Genomic DNA, 8,656 nt, shown 5'->3' with positions numbered 1-8,656 from the left:
CGGGCAGATCACGAGGTCAGGAGATCAAGACCATCCTGGCTAACACGGTGAAACCCTGTCTCTACTAAAAACACAAAAATTAGCTGGGCATGGTGGCACATGCCTGTAGTCCCAGCTACTCAGGAGGCTGAAGCAGGAGAATCAGCTGAACCCAGGAGGTGAAGGTTGCAGTGAGCCAAGCCAAGATTACACCATTGCACTCCAGCCTGGGCGAAAAAGCAAGACACCGTCTCAAAAAAAAAAAAAAAAAGAAAGAAAGAACTACCTGAAACTGGGTAATTTATAAAGGAAAGAAGTTTAATTGACTCACAGTTGCACATGGCTTGGGAGGCCTCAGGAAACTTACAATCATGGTGGAAGGGGAAGTAAACACGTCCTTCTTCACATGGCAGCAGGAGAGAGAAATGCAGAGTGAAGAGAGGGAAAACCCTTTATAAAACCATCAGATTTCATGAGAACTCACTATCACAAGAACAGCATGGGGGGGACTGCCCCCATGATCAAATCACCTCCCACGAGGTCCCTCCCTCAACATGTAGGGATTACAATTTGGATTACAATTCAAGATGAGATTTGAGTGGGGACACAGAGCCAGACCGTATCATTCACCATCTTTTTATATCCAAGAATTACCAGCTAGGCAATCTAGTTACTCCTTTGTTTGGTTACTCATTTGTTCAGCAAATAGTTATTGATCTATTTGGAAAGCTTGGGGATGTGGAAGGGAATAAGACACTGTCCCTGTCCTCTAGGGACATAGACTAACAGAATGCTGGATGGAACAACTACAGCAACTACAAAGAAAATTGCCCCAGTGGTGGCTGAAGGCCATGCTCCTCCCCAAGATCAAGCATTTTCCTTCTCCAGGCCTCTTATTCCTTGCTCTTTGGCACAGAAGGAAAACTAGCACTGAAGCCTAAACATATAGGCTTGAAGAGGAAGGGTGACTGAGGAATGACAAGAAGAATGTGGATAACATCCAACATTCCACTCACAGGATCTCACAAGCACAGGCCTCTGATCTTTTTTCTTTTTTTTTTTTTTTTCCAGTTTGGTTCCCAGTTCCTGGACTATGTGCCAAGGTACTGTGCTTTTCAGAAAGAAGACTTGCCCGGTCTAGATATACCCTAAACTTCTTATTCCATAATCCAACTCCTTCTCAAGGGAGGAGCAGAGGTCAGGTAGAAATACAAAGAAATTAGAGTTTTCCATAGAATTCTCCAAATTTTCAAAATCAAATACATACAATCACACACATTAGAGCACAGCTTAAAGCAGTGAAGACAGAGTCTCAAGGCGGGAGCAGCTGGTTCACAGTAGGAGTGCTGAGGGCCTACCAGGAATGAGGAGAGCTCTGAGAGGCTTTGGAAAAGAGCAGAAACCTCCCTTCCAACCAGTTCCCACCAGCTCCAAAGAGAATGGAGGGAGAGAAACCATCTTTATGCCACTGGCCTCTGCTGGGCCACATCATTTAAGTTTAAAGATTTGAGGTTGGGCCAGAGGTAGGCAGAGAACAAAGAAGGAGGGAAGACAAGGCTTATTTTTCCTCCAACTAACATATTCTCTCAAAGTTTCTGGGACTCTGAGATTTCTACTAAAGATTCTAGGCTTTCTTGGCAATGATTTTCATATACTAGTTTGCTCAGAGACCTGTTATCAGTATATCATGACCAGATGATCACAGCCAGTCACAGCCAGCTTCAGGTCTCCTTAAGAGGGAGTCCCTCCAGAATTGCATGATTTGCCTGTGTCAATCACATCTATTTTAGGTGCCTTAGGGGGTACTATTTAAAGGATGCTTATAGTGAATCCTTTGGTAAAGTGAATAATTACCTCTAGGCTTCAACTAGAAGTGATTGGAAGTGACAGGAGTCATTGGAAAGAGCCTTATGACTTCAGCACTTTACTTATTATTAATGATCATTAGCCACAGTCACTACCATGTTACTCACAAGATTCAAACCCAAGCTGGCCTGGCTCCCAGTCTGTGTTCAGTTCCATCTCATCGTCTCAAGCACACTGAACACCATACACAGGGCTTTCCCTCACGATTTTTCCAGAGAGAATCAAGGCATTGTCCTCCAGAAGATAAGGTGAGTTCAGGCCTGCAATGCAACCAGGCGATGTCTGCCTACCTTTTTTGCCTCTCTTTTCTCCAGCTGTACTGTTCTTTCAGTTCCTTCAAGAACCAAGCTCCAGGCCCACCCCCACTTCAGCTCAGACTAGGAAGCACCTCATTCTTATCCCCCTCTTCTCAGCCTCAGCCTGAGTAATTCCTAGTCTTTCAATCTTACCTATGAGTCACTTTTTAATGGAAGTGCTCTTACATTTGCCCTCTACCCACCCATTCCGGTTCCCCATTTATGAGCTTATAAATGACTTTTTCTTGGTAGCATCTATCAAGGTTTTCATTTGATACTTGTGTGTGTTTGGTTGATTCAGTGTCTGTGTCTCCCTCTAAATGCTCAGCTCTGAAGTCAGAGTTCATGCTTATTGTGCTCATGATCATGTCCCCTCACCTAATAGCCCTTGGCACATATGTGGCATAGGTACTTCACAATGTATTCTGTACTAAATAAGTATGCTTACCTGAGAAAGGAGATGGTTACAAGGCAAGGTTCCTGGTTTTTGTTTCTTCCTGTATTCTTAGTATCTTTGTGATTCCCTGAAAAGTACAAACTTAATTCACCATGGGTCTCTGATGTCTGTCCTTGTCTAATGATTTGAGTTAGGATCCCAACACTATGATAGAGCTGTATGTACGGCAGCCACCCCAGAACTATTTTAGAGGAGAGATTAATATTCTTCCTACCCTTCCTTGAGGATAGGACTGTTGTGCTACTGGTGCTTTATAGTCCAAGGAGCTTAGGGTCCAGGTAGGGAGGTCAGAGAAGTAGACAAGTACTCTCAGAAAATGAAGTGGTATCTATATAATAAGATAAGCGCAGGCATGAAGGGGGGCAAAGAGGCTCTTATCTGATCCTCATGAGCATCTGGAAGATTTCTGTAGAAAGTCCTAAAAAAGATGTTAGAGGTTGATAAGGGAAAAGAATAGGCATGGGGTAGAGAGCTAAGGTGAAGAGATACTCAAAAAGGTTCAGAGGTGAGAGAGCATGGAGCTTTCAGAGGGGAACTGTGAATAATTTAAGATATATAAGGAAGTGGCAAGAAGTGAGTCTGAAGGAACTGTGTTAAGGGCCAAAGATGTTTGTCTTGAAGTCCAAGAGAGTCAACACAGGGTTTAATTGATGAGTGACCCCATCAGATTTGCCTTTTAGAAACATCTTTCAGATTAGTGTCTAAAGCTCCAGTTATCAGAAACTAGGACTACAACTACTTTCTGTTGGAAGTCAACTTCTCTTGACTACACCACTGCTTTCTCTCTAAGGAGAGTTTTGAAGGAGAGAGACCAGTCCCTAGATCATGCCAATAGAGGTAGGAGGAGGGTGGACAGGTTGGAAGAGATGTATACCATGTGTTGACTATGGGTATATTAATGTTTTTCAGTTTAGCATGTGAGAGCAGTACTATAGAAAGTAGTTAACAGTTTTCTCCAGATTAAGACCACTTACCCACTGATGAGTTTGGGAAATTGTTTAACCTGTTTCCTCATCTGAAAAGTAAGAATATTAATCATTATAAACTCGAGAACTTATATGCCTTATCTCACTTATATGTGGAATCTAAAAAAATTAAACTCATGGAAGCAGAGAATGAAATGGTGGGTTGAGGGGTAGGAGAAATGGGAAGATACTAGACAAAGGGTACAAACTCTCAATTATAGGATGAACAAGTTTCAGGGATCTTAACTACATCATGAGTGATGACGGATGTGTTAATTAATTTGATCGTGGTAGTCATAATACAACTATATCAAATAATCACATTGTATACTCTGAATATAATCAATCTCTATATATTATTTTTAAATTTTTTAAAAGGGAATGAAATAAATTTACATTCATATATATGAAAATTTTGATTTAAAATTTATCTAGGCCGGGCACGGTGGCTCAAGCCTGTAATCCCAGCACTTTGGGAGGCCCAGACGGGCGGATCACGAGGTCAGGAGATCAAGACCATGGTGAAACCCCATCTCTACTAAAAAATACAAAAATCTAGCCAGGCGAGGTGGCGGGCGCCTGTAGTCCCAGCTACTCGGGAGGCTGAGGCAGGAGAATGGCGTAAACCCGGGAGGCAGAGCTTGCAGTGAGCTGAGATCCAGCCACTGCACTCCAGCCTGGGCGACAGAGCGAGACTCCGTCTCAAAAAAAAAATAAAAAAAAATAAAATTTATCTAAAAGAGGTACAAATATGAATCAATAGATTATTAAATTTCAGTAGAATTAAATGCCTTGTCAACAGTTTTCTGTGGAAATGCTGTGTATAGCTGGTTTTTACAGTTCCACTCATTCCTCCAGTTTACTGTTTGACCTTAATTTACTCCTCCTTCTTCTCAGGGTTGCTTGCCTGGCTAGCTCAGTCCTACCAGACAGAAGCCACTGTGGAAAGCTTCAGTTCCCCTAGGCGCCCATACTAAGGTCGTGTTACCATGAACAAAAGAGATAAGCTAATATTTGGAGCTATTTGGGGAGCATTTTAAAATTTTAAATACTTAATCTTTTACCAAGAATATAAAAACAATATCCATAATTTACAGACACCATTTGAATTTTACCAAAGCTACCTTCAAGTTCTCCTGAATAAAAGAAACATTTAAACCAAATGGATATTCTCACCAGCTTTATAAATTTTTTGGAAAACTCTAAATAATGAAAACAATCACACCTAAATTGCAGAAGAGCTCAGTACAACTGGCCCTGTCTCAACATACTCCTTGAACTGAATTAAAGGACTCGCTCACTAGCTTCTATTGTGTTACCTGAAATTGGTGCTTAGCAGAATTTTTCCTGGGTTTAAGTACAAAATGGTACACACATAATTGCAACCATGCAAATGTATGTCTATATGTGATCTGAAAGGCAACAAGCAAAAATGAAAATAGTGGTTTAAAATATTTAATAAAAATATTTTCAGTAACAGTTTTTAAACAGAAGGTACTCTAGTTGAGCACTTAAAAAAAAAAGAAACAAGCCGGGTGTGGTGGCTCACACCTGTAATCCCAGCACTTTGGGAAGCCGAGGTGGGTGGATCACAAGGTCAGGAGATCAAGACTATCCTGGCTAAAACAGTGAAACCCCATCTCTACTAAAAATACGAAAAATTAGCCAGGCGTAGTGGCTGGCACCTGTAGTCCCAGCTACTTGGGAGGCTGAGGCAGGAGAATGGCATGAACCCGGGAGGCAGAGGTTGCAGTGAGCTGAGATAGCGCCACTGCACTCCAGCCTGGACGACAGAGTGAGACTCTGTCTCAAAAAAAAAAAAAAGAAACAAAAAACACTCAAAACTTCCTGAAAGACTGAGTGACTACTTAAATGAAAAGCTCTCCTTTATCTTTATGGACATTGCTTATCAGGCCCTTCAAACCCTTCCAACTACTGAGAAGTATGCTGTATGATAGTATCTGCCCTCCTGTCAGAGAAATCATAAGGGAAAAATGGTAAGATGGTTTTCTACTCAGGGCAGGTTAGGTAAAATCCTGTATCTTTTCAAAATGTTAACCAGATCTAGGTGAAATCCTGAGGTTTTGGCTCCTAAAAAACGGTTTGAAACTTGGGAGCAATAGAGATGTCCTGGAGAAATCATCCTGGATACTCAGGACTTTTTGGCAATAATGGACAGCAAAATTTGTTTTGCACAAAGTCACTATTCAGATTTAATTCAGTAGATGTGAAAAATTGTAAAACATAAATTTTACATTTAAAAGAAGATACGTAGTGACCAGGCATGGTGGCTCATGCCTGTAATCCCAGCACTTTGGGAGGCCAAGGCAGGCGGATCACTTGAGGTCAGGAGTTTGGGGCCAGCCTGGCCAACATGGTGAAACTCGATCTCTACTAAAAATACAAAAAATTAGCCAGGGGTGGTGGCACTCACCTGTTATCCCAACTACTCGGGAGGTTGAGGCAGGAGAATCGCTTGAACCTGAGAGGCGAAGGCTGCAGTGAACCAAGATGACGTTACTGCATTCCAACCTGGGTGACAGTGAAACTCCGTCTCAAAGAAAAATAAATTTTATATATATATAATAATTTTTTTAAAATAAATAAACAAAAGGAGATACATATAAACCAAACCTAACAAAGGCTCTAAAGAAGAGCAAAACAATACTTTGTTCCAAATGGGAAATAGCAGAAAGAACCCAATGAAGTAAAATAAGGAAGCCAGCAGTGATCATATGGTTCTTAAGGGTAGGAAATACTAGGACTGGGTTAAAAGTATAACAGAATTTGAGATTTCAAATTTGAAATTTCAAAAAGAAATTTACAGGTCTAATCCAAATCCTTCCATGTATAGATGAGGAAACTTAAGGTCCATTTATTATTCATCCAACAAACGTTTATTGGTGTGCCTATATGCTAGAAGCTAGAGATAGAACAAAGACCAAGACAAGACATGGTCCAGGAAAGTGACTTGTTCAAAGTCACAAAGCAAGTTAGCAGCTAACCAGCGGCTCTGCACTAAACCCCATATTGTCTAATAATATACAGTCATTTCTGTGCCTGTAAGCACCTTAAGCATTTGATGATGGTTCTATGAATATAAAAGATTTTCATACACAACTGATACAACATTTCATTGGGGTATATATTATATTCAGAGGTAATATGATAAGGGGTATATATAATGTATAAGGGATATATATTATATTCAGATGCTGTTAGAATCCACGTAAAATAACCACAGTTTCTTATGTAGCATATGAAATGGTAATTTCCTTCAAAGTGCTTCCTAATTTCTTAGTCATTAGGTGTTCCATGTGCAAATATTGACAATCTAAATTATCAAATTTTTATTTATTTTTTAAGTTTGAGGGTACATGTGAAGTTTTGTTACACAGATAAACACATGTCACAGGGTCAATTATGACATTTTAAAACATGATTTCTGGTCATATGACTCTTACTATGTCTCTTTTGAATTACAAAGGAGAATGTCTTTTTTTAAACTTAATGTTAAAGTGAAAATTAGAACACTAATTTTTTTTTTTTTTTTTTTTTTTGAGACAGAGTCTCGCTCTGCCATTAGGTTGGATTTCAGTGGCGCGACCTTGGCTCACTGCAACCTCCACCTCCCGGGTTCAAGCAATTCTCCTGCCTCCACCTCCCAAGTAGCTGGGACTACAGGCACGTGCCACCACGCCCAGCTAATTTTTTTATTTTTAGTAGAGACGGGGTTTCACCACGTTGGCCAGGATGGTCTTGATCTCTTGACCTTGTGATCTCCCTGCCTGGGCCTCCCAAAGTACTGGGATTACAGGCGTGAGCCACCGCACCCAGCCTAAAACACTAATTTTAAGTGAAAATTAGAATACTAGTTGAATGAATGACATTTAGCTAGTGTTCTAACACTTTATTTTCAATAAATGATTCGATTTTAAAAGACCTATTTCTATCATTGACCTGTTTACCCGTATAATCATTCAGAGCTTAACCAGTTTGGTAACAGTGTATACAATATAAATAGACACTTAATGTTCTGCATCAGAACTTTTTTTTTTTTGGAGACAGTCTCAGTCTTGTCACCCAGGCTGGAGTGCAGTGGCGTGACGGCTCACTGCAACCTCCACCCCCCCTAGGTTCAAGCAATTCTCCTGCGTCAGCCTCCCCAGCAGCTGGGATTACAGGCGCCTGCCACCAAGCCCAGCTAATTTTTTGTATTTTCAGTAGAGATAGGGTTTTACCATGTTAGTAAGGCTGGTCTCAAACTCCTGACCTCAGGTGATCCACCCGCCTCGGCCTCCCAAAGTACTGGGATTACTTACAGACGTGAGCCACCATGCCCAACCCAGAACTTATTTCTTTAAAAGAAAACACGTACCTCATTTTTAAATGAACAATAGCACCTAATACAAAAGAGAAAATTGAGTTTGGAACCTACTCTGGTTTTTTTCACTGATTTAATAACAATACAGGAGTTCTTTAGTATGGGAGAGAATAGGAGCCCTTGACTAGAAGCAATACTGTGGCCTGAGAGTTAATTAAAATAACCCAAAAGGAAAAGGTGTGAAAATGTAACTTATTGAAATAAAAAACTTTTGAGATACTCCTGATTGGAAAGTAGTTATTTGGCCAGGCGCAGTGGCTCACGGCTGTAATCCCAGCACTTTGGGAAGACAAGGCAGGCGAATCACCTGAGGTCAGGAGTCCGAGACTAGCTTGGCCAACGTGGTGAAACCCTGTCTCTATTAAAAATACATTAGCTGGGCGTGGTGGCACACGCCTGTAATCCCAGCTACTTGGGAGGCTGAGGCAGGAAAATCGCTTGAACTCAGGAGGCGAAGGTTGCAGTGAGCCAAGATCGTGCCCTTGCACTCCAGCCTGGGCGACAAGAGTGAAACTCTGTCTCAAAAAAAAAAAAAAAGAAAGAAAGTAGTAATTTCTCTTCTAACACCTCTGAGAAGCTATGATCAGAAAGATGAGGGGTTTGAAAAGCTACCTGTGTTATGTATCTCTATTACAATATGGAGCTCTAAGGTGGATTCCCCATCCTTAGGCTCTAGAAGGCTCTCCTACTGTTGTACTTCTTTCCCCTG

This window comes from Mandrillus leucophaeus, unplaced genomic scaffold (genome assembly GCF_000951045.1).
Source record: "Mandrillus leucophaeus isolate KB7577 unplaced genomic scaffold, Mleu.le_1.0 Scaffold347, whole genome shotgun sequence".
Classification (NCBI taxonomy): Eukaryota; Metazoa; Chordata; class Mammalia; order Primates; family Cercopithecidae; genus Mandrillus; species Mandrillus leucophaeus.
Note: the sequence above shows the minus strand (reverse complement) of the source record.